General features: G+C 43.5%; 1 protein-coding gene across 1 annotated transcript in view; it reads right to left on the bottom strand.

Annotated features, from left to right (window-relative positions):
* Positions 1 to 22,430, bottom strand: part of LOC122817032 (rho GTPase-activating protein 39-like) — a 1,890,542-nt gene that overhangs the window by 3,581 nt on the left and 1,864,531 nt on the right. The gene's annotated exons all lie outside the window — the stretch shown is intronic.

Genomic DNA, 22,430 nt, shown 5'->3' with positions numbered 1-22,430 from the left:
ATAGGCACAGTTACAATCACAACTTAGAGCGATCTCTGGTACAGGTTGAGTTTGACATCCAGCTTGAATTTTCAGAGCTGAGACACCTTCCCCCCTGTAGCTGAGCTGATGTCACATTACCTCATACATAGCCACATACCTGGAACATAAGAGGCATCAATCTGTGCAATTTTTGATAATGTATTGCCCTTCAAAAGCCAGGCAGAGTCATGCATATGTTTGGGTGTGCTTGGCTATATCATGCCTACATCAGGGTTTGCTGATCTGGATTATCTGCAGGGGGTAGGCTGTGATGTAGAAAATATGAACCTTCCTTGAGGAACCTGAACAAGAAAAGAAGTTCAGCAAGGCACAGTAGTGAAAGTTAAAAAGGATACAAGGGTGCCCACCCTAGCCTGAAACAACTTCACTACTGTAGAGGAAGAAAGGAAGGGCGAGGAAAAGGATTGCAACAGTGACCACCCCTGAATACATACAATTACAGCAAGTTAACTACAAAACTGTAATATGTTCTTTGTGGGCCTCTGCTGCAGTCAAAACTTACCAGAAGAGGATTCCCAAAGCTTATCCCAACCAGGCTGGTTAACTATTTTAATTAGGACTAGAATATGTTCTTCAGGACAGCATAAGCAGACTCAGTTCTGGCCCCAGTGATCATACCAAGCCTGTAGTGCCTAGAAAAAGTATGAACCGAGGACCAGGTAGCTGCTTTTTGGATGTCATGGGCACTAAACATCTCACAGGAAGCATGCAGCAGTGGCAGTGCACCTTGTACAATGGGGTTTGACTTTTGTTCTGTAACATTTTACTACAAGTTTCATGGCAATGGTTGAGGCAATGTGCAAGCCACATTGACACACTTTGTTTTGTCACTGGCAATCCCTGTTTGGTTTCCATAAATGAAACAAACAGATGCTATAATGTTCTGAAAGTCTTAGTTCTGTCTAGGGAGTACACCAGTTCTCTCCATTTTTAAAGTATCTATGAAGTTCCCTCATATGCAGCGTAGCTAATGGCATCATGAGAATGGTGGATGTCATTTTCTTGGGTGCAGTAGCCAAACAAAGTGCAAGAATGTAAACTGGTAGTGATGTCCCCGTGCTATCAACCTGAGCTAATGTCAATGTTCTTTGAAGACAGGGATGTGGAGTCAGCTATCCTTGAGAACTAGTGTCACCAGTAGGGTCTGAGACCCAGGGAGGGGAAAGGGGGCCTGGTGAGTTAATTCTTGGGTTTTAGTAGCCTTTAGGAATATGCTTAGCGTTGAAAGGTCCAGAATAAGTCACCATGACCCAGCCTTTCTTAGAACAAGGAACAGTGTGGAGTAAAATCTTTGCCTTCCTGCCCAAATAAGACAGGTTTTATGACTCCTTAGGACTGCAATTCTGCTAAGAGTGGTAGGACTAAACATTCATAGTGTTCTGGGTACAGATGGCAGTCCCTTCTTTCTACTAGACATGAAGTGAAATCTGTATCCTCTGTATAAAAAATTAGTTTCCACTGGTATGATGTTATGCTTAGCCAGTTTTGTTGAAAGGGGGGCAGTCATTCCATTATCTTGGAGAAGTAAGGAAGCAGGGAATGAAGGCAAGGTTAGGATTTTGGGGGAAGGGAGGGAGGAGGCTGGCACTATCACAACTGCTCCCTGCAGAGCTCTGATCCCTGGGGGCCCCCAGACCTCCCCCTCTGTCTTCCTGCTGTCATTACACTTTCTGGGTGGCTTGTCTATCTTTCATCTGTCTTTCCCCTGCTCCTTGGTTAGATGGATAATTTCTGTAATACTTGGGAATATGAGATTGAAACGTGCTTGAGTGGCACTATAAAGATTGGAGGACAAAGGGAAAATTAAATGCATTATAAGACGAGAGTCTGACAGGTAACTTCCTACTCAGTATGGCATTAAGAACCTGTGCCTTCATACCCTTAAGCAAGGACTGAGTCTTCAGCCAAGAATATCTCCTTTCAACTGATCCTGTTGCAAGACTGCTGCAACAGAAGCCCTGCATGTTATACCCACATTTTATGGCATATTTCCCCAGCTGCAAAACAGTCAGGATTTGGCCAAACACATCTGGTTTGGGGATTCCTCCTGCACTCCCCCACAACTACCCTTGAGATGCCTGATGATCTGCTCCTTACACTTTAGAATGTGGGTCTAAGCAATCAAGTTCCTGGGAGCCCAGTTTGCTAATGTACAATACCTTCTTCCCAAACTGATCTAACAATTTATTTTCCCTATCACTGGGAAGGGTATCCCACCTTGGAGATAGTCTTATTTCCCTTAGCAGTTTCCTAGAGCACTCTGTCTAGAACTCTAGTTGGGTTTTTATACAAACAAAAATTGATGCCTGAACTCAGTAAGGACCTGTTACACCTCTTGAGAATGGAGGGTTAAGAATCCAGCTCCAAAGATTCTTTCTGGAAACATTCAAGGGGCTTCCTGGACTAGAGGGATAGGCTTTAATTTTGAGTGCCCTAAACTCACACAGTGTCATTTTTTTTTTACTGGAGAGTCTAAGGCCTTCAAAGAATGCCACCTAAAGTGCTCTTTCTTTCTTGACTGACGATGTGCCTCAAAATGACAAGTTCTCTGACAAAGATTCAGAAGCCAGCATGTCCTCATTATTTGTGTCAAAACCCCAGAGGACAGGAAAGCTGTGACCTATAGGGCCAGTTCCTTTTCCTAACAGTGGAGGAATCAGACTCTCTCACTAGAGAGACTGCCCTATTCCTCTTTTTGGGGGGGGGGTCTTGACACAGAGGGTCACTCTGTGTCTGGCTGCAAGGTACTAAGAAATTGAAGGAAACTCTGTGCCAGATCAGCCCAATTATGGGAGGGAGTCTGAGATCATGGGGAAAAGACCCACTATTTAACAGCAGTAAGGTTAAAAGGGGATTCCTGAGAATTTCAAATTCTGGGGGAATATCCCTGAATTTCAACTTTAGGTCAAAGACAACTACCTGGACTATAACGTAGAGCTATCCTCTTCACCTTGTTTGATAATCAAGGTGTGTTTGGAGGAAGGTGTCAGGCAGTCAACATCTGAAGAGGAGCACAAGGTCAGGGTCTTTGGTCTGCTGAGATATGTTAGGGATGTGACAGCCTCTCAAGGGATAACATTACAGCCCACAACCAGTGCAAACCTCAGAGCCGTAGGAGGGGCTCTTAAAATGGCTCCACAGAATGAGGACACCTAAACCTGAGGATTTCCTTTGAACTTGTTAGTTCAAGTGTGTCCCTTTCAGTGTCCAATGTGTTATAAATCAAACTCAAGAGTCCAATTAGGCCATTTAAGTGTCTGCTAAGAGACAACTTGGTTTCATAAACATAACCTTGGAGTCAATGATCTACTGACCTTTTGAAAAACTCCAAGCTACTGGCACCTCACATGTGAGCTGGCAGAGTTCCACAATTCCCAGCCTTGTAATGAAAATAAGAATTCTTGAATGATGTTCTGGTCTCAGGTACCCTGAAAAAAGATAATTTCTTCTAAGTGATTTATGGTTAAAGAAAAATACTCAATGTACCCATTAAGATCTCAGTTTTTAAGTTTTTGAAAACCAGAATTAAGCTCTCCCTTCTTAATAATCCAGTTCCAATACAAAATAATGACAGATGCTCCAATCTTTATTCTGTATCCCATATGTTTAAGACCTTATACAAGTCTAGTAAAAGTTTTCTGTATTCTTTTCAGTTTTTTCAATTGTGGTACACTAAAAGACCAAAAGGATCCACAATATTCCATAACAGATCAAATTGCAGAGGTAAAGAGAGGGATCAAAACTTTCTTATCTCTACTGCAAGCACACCTCAGTATATCCCTCAATAGACCATAACATTTTCTCATTAGAGATTTTGTATGATCTTCAAATTTTAAACACAAGTCCAGCAGGACACTCAAATCCCTAACAGAAGTTGCTTCTATTACAATATCATTATTCAGGACATACCAGTACTCATTGCTGTTATAGCCAAAGTGCATCACCCATGCACCTTTTGGCATTAAACGTCATGCCTTTAGAAACAAACCACTGAACAACTATGATGAAGTACCTTTGAAGTACATACTGGTGATGAATGTTAGTAATTATATCCTCTAATCCAGTATCAGCATTTACTAAGCCAAATGTTCTTGTGAGTGATGGAAATTCAGACACTGATTAACAAGCCAAACAGCAAAGTACCCAGAACTGATTCCTGTACAACATCAATTTTTTTTTGGGAGAAACAGTTTTTGATCTTTACAATACACTTTATGTATCTGCCAGTTTGCAACCCACTTTAATATGCTGGGTTGCTTTTTTTTTCCCTTTCTCGTTATGTTTAATAAACCATCATGAGGCACTGAATCAAATACTTTAGCAAAGCTCAGGTAGATTACATCAACTGCAAGACCGTAGTGGTCATAAAAACTGATTAGGTTGGTTAAATAAGACAGTCCTGCAAGGAAATAGTGTTGAAATATATCAAGGTCATATTCCAGTACATACTGAATGAGTTGACGAACCACAAGCTCAAAACATTTACTTAAAATACAAGTCAAACTAACTGGCCTGAATATGTCTACAGTGAGAAAAGGACTGAACTTTGGGTAAAAGAATAACGGATTCCTTCCTGATACCTGGTACAAAACAAGTCTCCAGGGATCTCTGAAACCAATCCAGTAGACATGGTACAGCTATTCCATTAAAAAATAAATAAATAAAATAAATCCATCATCTTCCTTTAACTGGGACAGTCTTATACTTAATCCATAACTTCTTTTTTCTTTGTTTATTATAAGCTTTTTGGTTCCAACACAACGGGGAAATTGACTAATTTCTACATGTGTATTACACAAGAACAAACCTACTGATCATGCCACTGATGAAATCATAAAATATTACCAAAATTACATCTATGTTATTTCCTACTACCCTAGAATGCCACTGCCATGCCCCCAATTCATTATTTATAGCAGAAAAGTTAGATCTGTAAAATTTCTTAATGAGGCCACTTTTATTGTAGAAGCAGTCTACTAAAGCAGACACCTCACAAAGTACACATATATGGTCAGATTCCCCGAGTGCTGGATCAATAGTGCAACTGTGAACCTGAAGCCTATTACTAAGTTAAATCACATCGAACATTTTATCATCGTTGGTAGATTTCTTAACAACTTGCGAATAAGTATACTGAATAGGGTCTATATCATGAGATTGACAGGTGAAAATGTCAAATCTCACTTGTTCGACACCAAAATGTCAAACTTCATGTTTCCCGAACGGGCAAAACACCGATTTCTTTCCAAAGGAAAGAAATCAGTTGGCCAAACACCAATGCCACACTAAAACAAACATATTTAAGTGGGGGGCTTCACCCCCCACCCCCCTACCTAAATATTCTAACTCCGAGACCGCACTACAATCAGGGAAAGGATAGGTGTCAGAATGGCCAACAGATTTCTTTCCGTTGGAAAGAAATCGGTGTTTTGGCCGTTTGGGAAACTTGGAGCTCGACATTTTGGTGTCGAACAAGTGAGATTTGACATTTTCACCTGTCGATGTCATGATATAGACCTTACTGAATACTATCTTTTATTATGTTAATCACAACAGAGAAAGAAGGCACCCACCTGTCAACCCAAGTGGTGACCATGTCTCTTGTAATGAGGTTAAACTGCTTAAAAAGCAACTATAAATGCTCTGTCCAAACAGATCATCATGCTCTGACTTTAAGTTGAAAGGCCTGTAAAAAAACAGCAACATCCCATCTCACCTTACCTGAGGTAAACCTAACAACTCTCAAGTTCAACTCAGACCATAGGGTAACTAATGTAACTCTAGTTGCCACAAAAACTGAAGCAGCCTCCCCCAATCTTTTTCTTTTTAAACAAACATCTTTATTCAATTATCACTTAAGACATGGCCAGTCTTATACTTACATACATGAAAACAAACAATATTGACATAATCCCAGCTGCAAGCATTTTACATCACAAACCACACTGACATAATCCTAGTTTAAAATATTATACATCATTTAAAATCTACCCAACCACTGTCCCCTCCAACCTTTTTGTTAGTTCTACACATATGATGTCATATGAAACCTGGTAAAGACAGTGGTTTACTTTTTACACTGAACCGTGTTTCAGTTAACTGTAAAACATCAATAGACTTCCTCTGTTACTCATTTAACTTGCTATTCAAACTCCTATAATTAGACATACGACATTTTGGACTTATTTGCTGATTTAAGTGCACATTATCCTTACAGAAGCAAGTTATTTTTACTTCTAGATCTTCTCAACAGGTGACAACTTTCAAAGAGTTGGCTAATGACTCCCTCCTGACAATATCTGTCATTTTAATGTAACATACATAGAGACTGAAAAATAACGAACAAAAATAAAAATAAAATCACAAAATGTATTCAAAAATACAATAGACTCCCTCTTATCCGGTCTTGCTGGGACTGGACCTTAGGCTGGATAAATGAATGGCTGGTTAATCAGAAAATGCATACAAAATAGCATTTATGGTTATAAATCAGCTAGAATAACATGATTTGTGTTAGTATGCATTTTTCTAATGAATATGAAGTCTAAAACTCAAATGTCTGTCATTATTTAGCCCAGAGGAGTGTTGTTCTCTGTTGACTTTTGCTAGGGCTATGGCAGAAATTTGATGGCCAGTTAAAGAGAGGCTGGATGAGAGGGAGTCTACTGTAATGGAGTAAGCGCTTTCATCCTGCAATGAAGACTTCATCAGACTATTCCATTTCTTCAAAGCTCAATGTTTAAATGCAAACCATCGACTTAAAACACAATTTGTTAATGAATCATGCCTCTTCTTAAAAAGATGGCAAATCTTTCCACATCATTAATACCAGGCTTTGCATAAGCATTTAACCTAACTTGCACCTGATATTCGTTCCAGTCAAGCAAGTCTTCCACATCCTTCTTTTCATGTATCCGATATCTTATTTTTCTAGCTTTGCATTTCAAGAAACCTTTCTGAAATGGAGCTGGAAAAAAGTCACTGGTCACTAAAAAACAATTTAAATCCTAATGACTTACTTAATGATTTTACATTCCAGACCTCACTGGTGAAGGCCTCAATGTTGGTTCTGCCCACATCGTACTTATTTGCCACAGTAATAACAGTGTTTTACCTCAAAGGCTTAACTACATAGTGGCTTCATTCTCTCTCTCCACCATGCATGACATTCTGCTCTTTCTCAAACAGGACACAGTAACAGTGTCACTTTGGATAATAATTGTGGTAGAAGTAGTAATAATAATAATAATATGCATTTGTAAACCAGGTAGGCCCACTGGACACACAGACCTTTTTCAAGAGTGAAATGAGAAAAATGTGTGGTTACGTGACTTGCTCAAAGTCACACAGTAAGCAAATGAGGGCTAAGTGAATCAAAACATGTACCATAGGAACTACAGGTCACAGCCTTAACCCTCTGTGCCAACTGCCAGACTATGGAGAAAATCTCTTAACCTTCTCAACATAGACTCACCTGAGATTAGCACTTGATTGCAGATTTTTATACGGAGAGTTTGAAGATCTCTGAGTACCTACCCTATTGGCTGTCTGAAAGTTGAACCACTCATCCGTCCCACTGGTTACTCCCTCAATGTTCTACATTTTTTCTCATCTACCTGCATAAGTTCTACATTCAATAGATATATTTCACTCCATAGCCTTTTGCTTTAAGTTACAACACAGTGTAAAACAGAATTATCTGGATTTTTATTAGCAACTATGTTAATATTACAATCTGAACTTTTAACATTTGAAAGCATTTGAAATATGTACTCTAGGAGTATGGGGATTATTTGAGGGAAATGGACCTGCTACTATACCAAACCTGGCTAATCCATGGACTATCCACAAGGATCACCCTTAGCAACTGCTACTTTTTCCAACCTCACTTGATGGTATATTATGATTATTTTGTCACTACTCCTCATGATAACTCTTGACTCCTTGCTAAAAAAAAAAAAAAAAAAAAAAAAAAAAAAAAAAAATGTTTTGTTTTTTGTACATTGTCTTTTTGTATATTGTCTTTTTCTTGTTTGTTATTGTTGGAGCTTTTCTCCCCGGGCCTCCGCTGAAAATGGACATATATCCAGTCGGACTATCCCGGTTAACAAATGTAAAATAAATAAATAAAATAAATCCAATCTTAACAAGGGGGACTCAGATTGGTAAAAGTAAAACAGAAAACGGGACGTCTCCTCCTTGTCCCTAAAATGACAAGAAGGTAGACAAAACATTTCTCTTTATGGGTGGCATTTGTTTTTGGCTAGATGTCTGTGCTATCTTACTGCTGCGAGTCCCCACACATGGCAGGGTTTAATGCTTTCTCTTAACAATTTTAGGCTGAAACCCCTGGCTAATGGTGCAGTTAACCATGCCAAGCTCAAGGCTGAGGCAAAAGATGTAATGGAAGTGAAGTCCTAATGGGAAATCTGGTGCTTACAAGCACAACAGTTAACTTTTATAAGAGTGGACATATCCCACAATGTACTTAGTTTTCAATGCTCTCAAGCTGTAGATCTAGACTACAGCGTGCTCTCTTGAAGCAAACACATGCATGTTAAAATAAAGAAATAAAGAAGGTGTGAGCAAATGCTACCTTATATACCATGCATGTGGAGATGCCTGAGGTAAAACAACATCAGCCCATCCATGGGGGAAGTGATCTCAGCTCTGAAAAGTCCAGTTGGAAGTCAGACTCAGCATGCAGCAATAGTGAAGCAAGAAGAATATCCTGTTACTCAGCAAACTATCTACCATTCAGCTGACAAACAGTACCATTTTTACCTATGGATTATTCTGGTTGCAGAGAGGACTGGAATGTCACAGAAAAGAAACAAAGTATGTCATTAAAACTTTTAAGGTTTAACTACATAAACACATCATTAAAACAAATTAAAAAGATTAATAGCCTGCTAAAAGGATGAAACAATGGTGAAACAGTGTTGCTGTCCTAAAGCACTTGGTTCTCCAGTTATCTTTTTGGTTAGGGTACCTTCTATGTAGAATCTGCATGTCCTAAATTACCACTGTAGGTTTTCAATGGGTGAAATAGTTTGCACATACATTGCCTACAGAGTGCTTTCTGGAACAGATGATCCTCCAGACTACACCCTGTGGGTGGGTGGGTGTGTGTGTGTGTGTGTAATCCTGCAATGTACTGGCACCCCATCCATAAATGGTTTCGCTGCCATACACAAAATGACTGCTGGACTCCTGGGGTTGGGGGGTTGATATAACGGTTAAGGTGTTTACCTTAGAGACACAAGGTACAGGGGTTGATTTTCACCATAGGAAGGGAAATAGACTAAGCTGAAAATGGCCAACAAGGGCAGCTAGCCTAGTATTTATCTATGAACCAGTAAGCACGAAATGGATCAAAGTAGGTAATTAAAGAATGAATTAACTTGCACAAAAATAATGCTGAAGAGAATTTGCTGCTCAAAATTACACAAATTATAGTACCATAATACAACTCACAAAGCACTCCATATACAGTTTAAAACTTCCTTCATCCACAAAACTGATGATTAACAAAGGTTGGATAATCATAAACTTATCATCTGGAGTTCTATCTGCCTTTGTAAAAGACTGCCTGCTACAGGGTCACATGTCCTAACTGATCAATAGGAGAATGGCCAGTGCAAAACCAAACTAGTAACTTTCCTAACCTATACATGTCTGACTACACAGCCCTAATGTGCATCTGCAGATGCCCATCCAATCAGGGCTTGTTTTAAAGAAGGCTGGGATGTTACCTTCTTTGATGTGTAATGGTAGATGTGAGAGTGTTCAATCTCGCCGTTTGTTCTTACACACGGGTTCGGAGCCGATCCTCGGCTCCGAGTCGGCCGCATAGCAAAGCTCTGCATCTAAGAGAAGCTCGAGACCAGGCTATATCCCACAATCCTCCCTGCCATTACTCAGATCTAGTTTGCCGCTGCAACAGGTCACATCGCTACAGAGAGCTCGGACCAGAGATTTGTAGTTTAACAGATAAGATAGTCTTTTTTTTCTTCTTTTTATTCTTAAAAAGTTATTATTCTCCTATAGTTTTTTTTGTGGATATTTATATTTTATATACTATAGTGTGTTTGTGTGTAGTTTATAGTTAGTTTTTTCTATAGATTTCCCTTTGGGGCCTACCCCTTTCTAACTGTAAATTCCTCTTAATTTAAACTATCACTTCTTTAAGTTATGTCTGAGAAAGTAAAGAGTGGTTTCAAAAGGTGTCAGTGTGGACAGAAAATGTCCATCACTGACAACCACTCCTCGTCTACTGTCTTGGCCCTCTCCACTTGCAAGAGGATTGCTCCATTTGCCATTCCTTCAGTGGGAGGGTCATGACAGATAGACGCAGGAAACTTATTGATAGGGGGCTTCTTAAGCCTGCTTTCCAAGAAGCCCTGGACAAGTCTGACCAGGCTTCTAAGTCTTCGAAGGGGTCGAAGATGTCGGAGCCCATGTCATCGGCTCCAAGTACATCTTCCAGAGTTCGTTCGCCGGTTCCACAGACTTCGGGGCCGAGCATCGAACGTTTGTCTCTCACTGAGCCCCAGGTCTTGGAACCGGTGTCGGAACTACCGCCACCATCGATTCTTCGGTCGGTGCCATCTTCGGCCCCTTCGACCCGTTCTTCCAGACCATTATCTGATACTGATGTGGATTGCGTCGTGCAGAAACTTATGGAGAACACGGCCCTTTCCAAATTGATTGCAGTTTCCTCCCAGTTGGTGTCGAAACTAGAAGGCCTTCCTTTATCTCCAACAGGTCCTCCTTCGAGACCTATCCAGTCTTCGGAGCCGGAAGAGGATGAGCCGATGATAGTGGAGCCATCGGTGCCAAAACCGTCCATTGCACGATCGACACCACTTACCTCGACTCCATCGGAACCGATAGGTGAGTCGGGGAGTCGACGATCTCTCCTTGGTTCCGGGACCGAGAGTCGTACCGACCTTTCGGTTCTGACTCTCCCTCTCGGGGCCTCGGCGCAGATCGGCTCGGCTCCGTCCTCTGGGTCGAGACCCATGGGCCCCGTGTCTCGGATTCTTCCATGTTCTTCGGAACCGGGAGAGTCCTCGGCCCGAGGTTCAGGGGTTTTTGACCTCATGAGGAAGGTTTTGTCTACACAGACAACCACTACATCGGACGCGTCTTCTCCCTCCCTTAAGGAGCCGCTCTCTGTTTCTGTTCCCACGACACATCCAAAGCGTGGAGCACCATTGTCTCAGCCATCCCTAGAGGATGCCCCCTGTTCCTCTGAGGCCTCACCGGAATCCCCCTCCGATGAGGTCCCGAGGAAAAGATTGTGCAAGAGGAGGCACTTAGACTCCCCACAGTAATCTCTAACTTCTGACACTGACTTGGATGAGTCAGAGGGGTCCCCAAAATCACCCTCCGAGGATGTCTCATTTGCGGACATCTTGGAGATATTAAAACAGAGGGGTGATTGGCAGTCCCTAGCCCCCACTGAGAACGAGTCGGTGTTGCTGAAGGCATTTGGTGCTCAACCTTCTACCTCCTGGGTTACTCCGCCCTTCGATGAGTTAATGGATTTAATTGCTCGAAGGGCGTGGGAGACACCGGACACATTGGAACCGGTCCCTCGAAAGCCAAGTAAATTTATTACTGCCCCCCAGGACAAGACCTATGTCACAAAAGGAGTCCCCGTTGACGCTATGGTGGTGGCCGCAGCCACTAAAAAGGAGATGTCGGAGTCTTCCTCTTCTGTTCATCCTCCTAATAAGGATTCTAGGACTATGGACAGATACGGGAGGCGCGTTTTTAGTTCAGTGACTTTTTCCATGCGTTCGCTAAACTATTTGACACATTTTACACGACTACAGAGGGATCTCATCAAGGAGTTGAGAGATACCCTCCAGGGTAACACAGATGCTGCTGTTTCAGATAAGGTGACAGCACAACTTAACACCCTTACCTCCGTAGTGAACTCGTCCATGAGGCTCATCTCGTATGCGGCTGAAGGGTCGAGTAGGGCCGCAGCTTCAGCGATTGCTCTACGAAGACAATCCTGGATGCGGCTGTGCTCTTTTGCGGAAGCCTTCAAGTCTTCTTTCGCCAATGCCCCCTTTGATGGTGCCACTCTTTTTGGGCCCAAAGTGAAAGAGACATTAACTCGGTGTGAGCAGGAAGGAAAGAATCTGTCTGCTGTCGGAGTCCGTTTTTCCGTTCCATCCAGACCGTACCCCAAAGGGCAACGAGGCGGAAAAATGTGGTTCCGTAGAACTCAGGAATCTTTCCAGGCCACACAGAGTGAACCCCCCTCCAGAGGCAGAGGGGGGGGCAGACATGGAAGATGCCGCCCCGGCGGCAGAGGGGGTCCGCAGAACCAAGGCGACAGGGATACTATCCCTGGTAAGCCTTTCCAGCACTCTTGAATGGAGGCCCAACTGTCCTGCTCTGGAGGCAGTCGGGGCTCGCTTGGCTTTATACCCACAGGCCTGGCAAACTCTCACCTCAGACTCCTGGGTAAAAAGCATTGTAACCAGAGGGTACAAAATACCCCTTATGTCAACTCCACCCCAACAAAGAAGGTCTCCAGATGTGCCACCCCGTCTGCGAGGCCAAGCAGCAATAGAAATTTCAAAGCTGCTCAAAAAAAGAGTCATTCAGCCAGTCGGCGGACCAAAAGGATCCGGAACTTACTCAAGGTTCTTTTAGTTCCGAAAAGACAGGGGACTGGAGACCCATTATGGAACTCATCAATCTCAATATCTTTGTGAAGAAGGAAAAGTTCCGATGGTCACGCTTCAATCGATCCTTCCATTTTACAGAAGGGCGACTGGATGTGCTCGATAGATCTCAAGGACGCGTACTACCACATCAAGATGGCCAGACCGTCCAGAGATCACCTGCGCTTCGGCTGGGAGTCAGTCATTTTCAATTCGAGCCCTGCCCTTTGGGCTCACCTCAGCCCCAGGGTATTCACCAAATGCATGGCAGTGATAGCATCTCACTTGAGATGTCTAGGATTCCGGGTGTTTCCCTATCTGGACGACTGGCTCCTCACCGCCACCACCGAGCGTCTCCTCATACAAGCAAGAAACTATATAGTCAACCTTTGTTCCCACCTAGGGATTTCCATAAACTTCAAAAAATCTGTCTTATTGCCCTCACAGCATATTTAATTTATCGGAGCGGACCTAGATATGCGTTTAACATTAATAAAGCTCCCTCAAGTAAGGGCTTCATCCCTCAAGGAACAGGTTCTTCTTCTGCTGCAATGCAGGAAAGCCCCGGCCAAATTGGTGTTGAAAGTTTTGGGACTCATGGCAGCGTCCCTGATTGCGATTCCCATGGGAAGGCTGCACATGAGGCTCCTCCAATGGCTGCTGTTCACGCAGTGGTCATTCCAACAGTTACCCCTGAAGTACGAGATCCTGATAACAGATTCTTGCAAACGAGACCTCTCATGGTGGGTGTCCAGCCAGGATCTCACTATGGGTCGTCCATTTGTTCTACCAAATCCGACAGCCACTATAACCACGGACGCTTCCCTGATAGGGTGGGGGGGACTTTTTCAGGGAAGAACAGTCCAAGGGGAATGGTCCAACATAGAGTACAACCTGCACATAAATGTTCTGGAAATGAGGGCGGTGTTCCTGGCATTGCAACACTTTCAAACCCTCCTACCTCTAGGGACAATAGCAGTTCAGACAGACAACATGTCTGTAGTCTGGTACATAAACAAACAAGGGGGAACCAGATCTTACCCATTATGCAGAGAGGCCATGAGAATTTGGCAATGGGCAGAGTCCACGGGTCGCTTTCTGATAGCAACGCACATCCCGGGGTCATCCAACGTCATTGCGGACAGGTTGAGCAGAGCCATCCTGTTACCTCACAAGTGGTCCCTCAAACTACAAGTGGCGGAAAGAATTTTCCGCAAATGGGGCCAGCCTTGCTGCAATCTACTCGCCTCCCCGATGAATACCAAATGCAGAAGCTATTTTGCCCTTCTACCCCCTCCAGGGGATGTCCCCAGGGACGCACTGATACACTATTGGCCCCCGGGTTTCCTATATGCATTCCCACCTATCCCCTTGATTCCCAGATTTCTCCAGAAAGCCATGAATCTGGAAAGGACAATTTATACTCATAGCCTCATTCTGGCCTCGACAGATATGGTTCCCCTTTGTTCGAGCCCATCAAACAGAGGAACCTTGGATCCTGGACCCAGTACCAGATCTACTGACACATTCGTTGGGAGTTCCTCACCCGTTTCTTCTATCCCTCAAACTAGCAGCTTGGCTGCTCCACTTCCCCACCTAGCCAGGTCTGATCTTCTTTCTCCGGCAGTGCAGCGCATTTTGGTTGCCTCTCATAAGGCTTCCACCACAAAACTTTACAACAGTAAATGGAAGCGCTTTGTGTACTGGACATCTAATCAACACTTGGACCCCTTGGTTGCTCCTTTACATAAAATTCTAGAATTTCTTTCCATCCTTTTCCATGAGGGGGCCTCTACTTCCACATTAAGAGTGCAGTTGGCTGCCATATCCAACTTCCATGTTGGTCAGGACGGTTCTTCTATTATGTCCCACAGGCTTTGTAAAGCTTTTATGAAAGGTTCCTTCCATCTTCGACCTCCCGTCAGAGACCCTTTATTCCCATGGAATTTAAATTTGTTGTTGTCACAACTAATGTTACCACCTTTCGAACCAGCCTCTTCTTGCCCCCTGAAATTTCTGTCGTGGAAGACTCTTTTTCTTGTAGCGGTTACTTCAGCTCGGAGAGTTTCAGAGCTGCAAGCACTGTCAATTAAACCGCCTTACTTAAATTTTCACCCAGATAGAGTTTCTTTACGGACAAATCCGTCCTTTCTTCCTAAGGTATGTTCTGTCATAAATATTAATCAGTCCATTGAACTCCCTACTTTCTTCAAGAACCATACCAGCAAGTGGGAATATGTGTTGCACAAGTTAGATGTCCACAGGCAACTCAGATAGGACTAAAGACTACAGAAAAACAGATCAACTTTTTGTTGCATTTGCAGACAATGTAAAGGGCATGGCAGTTACAAAGCGTACACTTTCTAAATGGCTTACTGATTGTATAGCCTTTGTGTATTCTAAGTCATATCAGGCCTTACCCACCAAACCAAAAGGCCATTCTACTAGGTCCGTCTCCACTTCCTTGGCTCATGCAGCTCGCCTGCCTTTGGACACGATTTGTGCAGCAGCCACGTGGTCTAAACCACATACTTTCATCACTCATTATAGGGTTGACAAAGCCTCCAAAGACAGGACATCCTTTGGTTCCACTGTGCTCAGGAACGTTCTTCCATGAGTCACTCAGGGTGACGGAGCTAGGGACGCTACCCGTGTGTAAGAACAAACGGCGAGATTGAACACTCTCACATAAAGAAGTTATGTTCTTACCATAACGTTCCATGTGGAGTGTTCATCTCGCCTTTGTTCTTACATTCCCCCCCTTCCCTCCCTCACGGTTTGGAAGAACGAGTAGGACTAGAGTCTGGTCCACATGTCTTAACCTTTTCCGGGTATGTTTCGTTACCCCTAGTTGGTTGTCAGTGAGATGGTGTCTCTAAATTTTTTCTTTGTGGCAGTATGTAGCCTTAGCACCTCAGGGTTATTGTTTTTTTCTGGTTTGCTTACAAACTAGATCTGAGTAATGGCAGGGAGGATTGTGAGATATAGCCTGGTCTCGAGCTTCTCTTAGATGCAGAGCTTTGCTATGCGGCCGACTCGGAGCCGAACCCGTGTGTAAGAACAAAGGTGAGATGAACACTCCACATGGAACGTTATGGTAAGAACATAACTTCTTTTTTATTCCACAGGTAGTGAAATTCACTGGGACAGATACAGATCTTTCCAACAGCTTCTGTTTACACTGCAGTGAAGTTTCAGATTCTTGGACAAGATACTGGTGGTTCTGGCAGTTTTTCAAAGATGTGGGACTTCAAACAGGACTGAGCTTACCATAGTACTACACGTCAAGCAAAGGTCACTGTGCAGGAGACTATAAGAGACAGAATAAAGTGATATGGCCATTAATCATTTCGTGTAACTTAAGGAACTCATATCAGAAATATTCCTGGTTAGGAAACATTATGGCCTTTTCAGATGGGCAAGGGACAATGTATTCTGCTACAGGCCTGATAAGGGATGAGTACTGGGAGAAAAAGATGGCACATTTGGACTGAAGTGGCCTCAAATGCTGCACTGTGGTGTTAGTAGTAGACTATAACTATAAAGCACTTATTGTGGGGTTATAACCCACAACCTCGTGATCTTCCAGGATAACCCACAACCTTGTGATCTTCCAAGCATCAAAGGCAAGTGCGCTACCTGTTCTGTCAGTGCCATTAAAGTTTTAATTTACTTGTCAACTGACAACTGAAGTGGTCTTTACACCCTTTTCAACCACAATCTGGGCCAGTAGAACATGAGAAAATAGAATATATAGTGACAATTCAGAGCAGTCGTACCATCCAGTAAGTTTTTGGAAGTGGGAGAAAACTGAAATGCAAAAATAAAAGGGGGGGTGGGGTGGGGAGACATGAACTCCAGACAGACAATGACTTCAAATCAGAGGCCTGAAGGCCCAGCACCAGAAAATCTTGTGCAAGAAAATGGAAAAGATTCTGCTCCTGGAGCCAGTCCAGAGGGGCCAATGCCTCACAACCTTCCATCCCTCTTATCCTGGACTACCTAGTGGAGCTACTTAATAGTGGCCTCTTCTATTAAAATCCACGCCTCAGTCATTTCAGCTCATTTTGACACAGATCAGCCCCTGTTCTCCCATCCTTTGATTAAACAGTTCCTCAGAGGGGCTTCTAATATCAGACCTCACAGAAGGCCACCCATGCCAGCCTGGGGACCTGAATTATGTTTTGGAAAAACTAACCTTACCACCCTTCGAGCATGCTGCTTCAGCAATGTCTCTCCTGGAAGACTGCTTTTCTCCTAGCTGTCACCTCAGCCAGAAGGGTTTCAGAACTTCAGGCATTGATGCCCATTGAGCTCTTCTTTTTTCCATACAGGCAGGGTCTCCCTGTGGACTAATGCCTCCTTTATGCCCAGGGTGGTATCTAATGTGACTCTCAACCAGGCCATACATCTTACTCACCTTCTTTCTCAACCAGGCCATACATCTACTCACCTTCTTTCCTAACACTCAACCAGGGGGAAAGAATTTTGCACTCACTAGATGTGCACAGACAGCTCAGATACTATCTGGACTGTACTAAACCCATCAGGAAAACAGACCAACTACTTGTCAGCTTTGCTCCAAGGGCAGAGGGCAAACCCATTTCCAAGCAAACCATTTCTAAATGGATATCACACTGTGTCCATTTCTGCTACTGATTACATGGGAACCCCCCCAAATCTATTCAAACCCATTCCTGTAGGGCAGCCTCCACTTCCACAGCATTCCTCAGAGGAGTTCCCACCAGCGACATCCTGGAAGCTGCCACCTGGACTTCTGCCCATACCTTTACCAAGCATTGCCACCTACTTCTATTCTCAAAGGCTAGGGCAGGGTTTGCCTCTGCAGGGCATGCATACCCAGCCCTAGGTCTCTTACTAATCCTACCACCCCTCTCCTCAGCTTTGAGAATCCTCCCACAAGTGATGAGTGCAACAGTGAAACATGAAGAACATAGTACAGTTATGTACACTTGCCATCAGTGTAGATGTTAGTGTATTCACTGTTGCAGTCCTGGTTTCTGTCCCTCCTTCCCCCATGTATCTTCTTTCTTTAGGGAGACCTAAGCTTCCCAGGGTGGCTTTTAGCCACCAGGACCTCTTTACCATATTACTTGGGCTTCTGACTGGTTAGGGCAAGAAATACTGATGTAATGGCATCTGCTGCCTTGCTTTACAGCACTGACAACCTGACGTCTGTCTGCAAGTGACAGCAGCCGATGCAGAAAAACATTGACTCTAGTATTTGGGCTAACCAAGGGCTACCACAGCAGAGATAACCCACAGGTGATGACTGCAACAGTGAATACACTCTTAACATCTACATTTATGGTATATGTACACAACTGTACTTTCTGGCCAAATGGACAACAGCAATCCCTTTGCATAAAGAGGGACCATCAACTGACCCTGGCAATTATAGGCCCATAAACTTGACTAGCTTCAGTTCCATGGCAGTGGAAAGAATCTGTACTTATGTCCTTTAACATCTATAATCTCCAAACACTGGACACAACCCAGTTTGGCTTCATTAAAGGTAGATCATGCCTGGTAAACATAGTTGATATCTTCGAGAAAGTCACTAAGGCCCTGGATGAGGGATAGACTGTGCATACTTCCTTTCTTGACCTACCCAAGGTATTTGACACAATCCCCCCACTGCGATATTGGAGAAACTCTCCTAATTGGGAATTAACCCCTATGTTACCAGATGGGTAGCCAACTGGCTCAATGACAGGACACACTGTCAAAGTGACATCTCTAGTAAAAGACCAGTCACCAGTGGTGTACCATACAGTTCTGTGCTGGGCCCCTTACTGTTCAGAATTTTTCTCAGAAGTCCAAGCAAACTTGGACAGCCTGTGGCTGACCAAATTTGCTGACTGCAAATTGGGAGTAATCATCGAGTCCCCCAATGATATACTGCAGACATGGTTAACTCGGATCAATGATTGGTGTTAATGCAGTTGTTTGCATGTGGCTTTATTATTCCTTTTGGTAAAACTAACATCCCTGTGAATTATATAATAGCACTTCCTAAGTGTAGACCCAGTGGTATGTGATCTGGGTCCTCTAGTTGCTAGCAGCCTGAACTTTGGCCACCATGTATCCACAATAGTAAGGAAATTCTATGTGGCACATCTTGTAAGTAATGGTATTACATCTGGATCTAAAGGATGTTATAACTTCATTTTAAGTGGCTCCCATCAGACCAGTAAATTAGTACAATGCTCCCTTTTGCAGGTACCTCACCAGATACCTACAACAGTTAGAGGGACCACAAAGGTTTCTCTGCAGGAAGTTAGTTACAGGATGCGCAAGACAAGACATATGTAGAAAGACTGATAAGTCTCCCAGAGACTGCTACTTCTCTGGAACAAGCGTCCAGTTCACGTGAAACAGAACCCCTCCCTGTTCTCCTTCAAATGCAACCTAGACTGACGGATGGGTGACTGCACATTCATTCCTGGGCTGGTGCCCATGCTGCCCTCCTAGATGGAGGATGTCGTTAACTACCATAGACTCCTACCTTTGAACTTCACTCAACAAACGACTGATGGAGGTAACTCAGGATAAATATGGCTAGGCTTGTAAGGGCTCTAGGGCCATTAGCCTAGTAATCTTCTATGAACCATGAGGCAGAGATCTTACCAATGAGTCACAATACTGGCAGAAAGGAGTGCTGCTTCTCTGTGCAACAGGTCAGTATGACTGTCTAAATATACTTTTATGCTAGTTGGAAATCAATCCTGGGTTAATTGCCTGAAAGGCAGCTATACTTCCAGTATTCTATGAATGCTACAAACCTGTTGTAACAAGAAATAATCTACTAGTTTACTTGCTTATTACTGAGTCACTGCCTTGAGCTAATTCAGACTTCACTCATGTTTTGCTGACTCCACCACATATAGACAAAAAGCCCTGACTACAGCCCAGCTGTTCCATATTCAAGCTCTGGCCTAGCAGCTGCAGGAACGAGCCAGTGAGGGTGGGACAAAGCGGCCAATGTCACCTTGCCCATCCGAAGAAGAGGGAGGCAAGTGGGAGTGGATGAAAATGCATTTCTCTGGCAGGGAGTAGATATAATGTAGCCAATGATACCAATTCATAGCTGACGTTGGGCACTGTAGCAAGACAGGGCAAGGGAAAACCTAAGGTTTGCCAAGGATGATGCCACAGTGTTAGAGACAACTTTTATGGCTCCTCAGTATGGAAGCAACTATTACCCTACTTTCAAAAAGTCTACCTATCCAGGAGTGGTTTCTCATTCCTGGGAGAGGAGTGAACTGGATCACAGGATAGACACAATCAAAGGGAGGGGGGTTCCAACTGACTGGTTGATGGTCTGAGCAGCTAGGTGAAGAAAACAATTCAGCAGAAGAAAAAAGTTCCTTCACACTTCTGAGCTTAGCTGATGTTATGCAACAGTAGCAGTAGGTTCTTTATAAAAAAAAAAAAAAAAAAAAAAACAGCTTTCACCTCCACAGAAAACAAGGCAGTTTTGGAGCAGATGATATGTACAGGTGACAAAATGTCTGAAAAATATGATGCTACTGTGCTTCCGCACCAACAAAAAGATTTCACAAGTGCTATACACATCATCAAAGCCACGTAGAGGAAGAAAATACCAGAAACTGCATCAGGAGGACAAAGCACTATGATCAAATACCAGTGGACAATTGTCCTGGCATCTCTGACACAGAAAAAAGGCACATCAAGCTCTGTGGTGCAGAAGGACAAAGCCGTGACTATGACTCAAGATTGATTAGTGGCTCAGGAAGCAACAAAACCATGGAAGGGGTGTGTGCAAGTTATGTTGGTGCACTGTCTAGGAGGGAGGGAGGTTTGCTGTGATTCCTTCCTTCTGGTGACATGACACTCCAGGAGATAGATACATACTGCTCTGCCCAGGAAAGATGCTGGGGAGGGACATAGCTGAGTTTGCCAAAACCAGTTTTTCAGCCTTTGCTGGGGGAGTAGGGAGCAGTATACATATCCATTATCAGGTGCACAGATGGCCCCTCTGCGGTGATGTGAAAACCCCACATCATCAACAGGAGGACGGGGTTAGGCCACATAAATATAAATAGCCTAATCACTGCCAGGAAGCTGGCTCCTTGATTTGCTCTCATCTCACTGGGAAGTGGGAACAGCTCTTGTCTTGTGAGGAATTAATGAGTCAATGGATGGTGGGGATCTGCTGATCAAGCAGGCAGTTAGTTGGGTTTTTAATTCTTAGAAGCGGCAAAATATGTAATCAAACAGTCAAAAAAGAAGTGAGAGGCAGAAGCATAACACAGTGCTGGATCAAAAAAAAAAAACTTGCATTGCATTTTCAATTCCTATGTATATATACCAACAATGGGAGTGGATGAAAATGCATTTCTCTGGCAGGGAGTAGATATAATGTAGCTGTGGTTGCTGGCAAGACTGACTTGGAAGCTGAAAAAATTCTTTTTTTGCTTTGTGTTCTTTGTGGATTCTTTTTTTGCTTAGTGTTCTTTGTGGACAAGTGCTTTTTACTTGGATTCGTGGTTTTTCTGGCCAAGTGCTTTTTACATGACTTGGAAGCTGAACAATAAAGTACAGTAGTGTACACTTACCATAAATGTAGATGTTTGAGTGTATTCACTGTTGCAGTCATTACAATTGAGTTATCTGCTTGCAGGTAGCCCTCAGTCGGCCTGATTAACAAAGTCTTGGGTCCTGCGTCGGTTGCTGTCCCTTCTTCCATGATGTCAGGTCGACAGGGGTATAAAACACGCAGCCAACGCCATTATATCAGTTTTTCTTGCCCCAGATGTCAGGTGCCCCCCTAATGGGGAGCAATTAAATATAAAAGTACAAGGCTATACCTCCAACAAAAAAGCGTAAAAGCAAATACACCAAAAAGGCTTTTAAGCATAGTACAGGAAAGTAGAGGTATAGCCAAAAGAAGTTAGGGGGCTGGAAAGAGGGTAACCAGGACTGCAACAATGAATACACTCGAACATCTACATTTATGGTAAGTGTACACAACTGTACTATGTTCTTCATGTTTCACTGTTGCAGTCATTACATTTGGGTAGATTCCCAAAGCTATGGCTGGGAGGAGGAATTTAGATAGCATTAGGACCAGTTATAAGGCCCTGCAAGACTGCAGTGGCAAAGCTAGCTCTGGATTTAGAGAAAAGTGGAAAATTATAATGCTTGGTGAAAGTATGCACAGAACTCCAGGTAGCAGCTTCTAGGATTTCCCTGGTAGGGACGCCTCTGAGAAAGGCTGTAGAGGTAGATGCAGCCCTGGTGGAGTGAGGTCTGATCCCCTGGGGGATAGGTTTTCCATGGTGCTTATAGCAGAAATGAATGCAATGGCCTATCCATTTAGAAATGGTTTGCTTTGAAATAGCCTTCCCCTCTGCCCCTGCAGCAAATGCCACCAGCAGTTGTTCAGATTTCCTTTGAGGTTTAGTCCTGTACAAGTAGAATCTAAGTTGTCTGCGCACATCCAAGGAATGCAGAATCCGTTCCACTTTGTTCTGTGGATTGGGGAAGGTTGGCAAATGAATGGACTGGTTAAGAGCCACACTGGATACCACCTTGGGCATGAAGGATGGACTGGTTGTGAGTGACACCCTGTCCGCATGAAAGATGATGAAAGGCTCCACTGCCATAAGGGCATGTAATTCAGATACCCTTCTAGCTGAAGTGATTGCTAAA

Source organism: Protopterus annectens, chromosome 12.part0 (assembly GCF_019279795.1).
Source record: "Protopterus annectens isolate FY-2018-M chromosome 12.part0, PAN1.0, whole genome shotgun sequence".
NCBI lineage: Eukaryota > Metazoa > Chordata > Ceratodontiformes > Protopteridae > Protopterus > Protopterus annectens.
The sequence above is the reverse complement of the archived record's forward strand: the minus strand, read 5'-3'. Positions and strand labels throughout refer to the sequence as shown.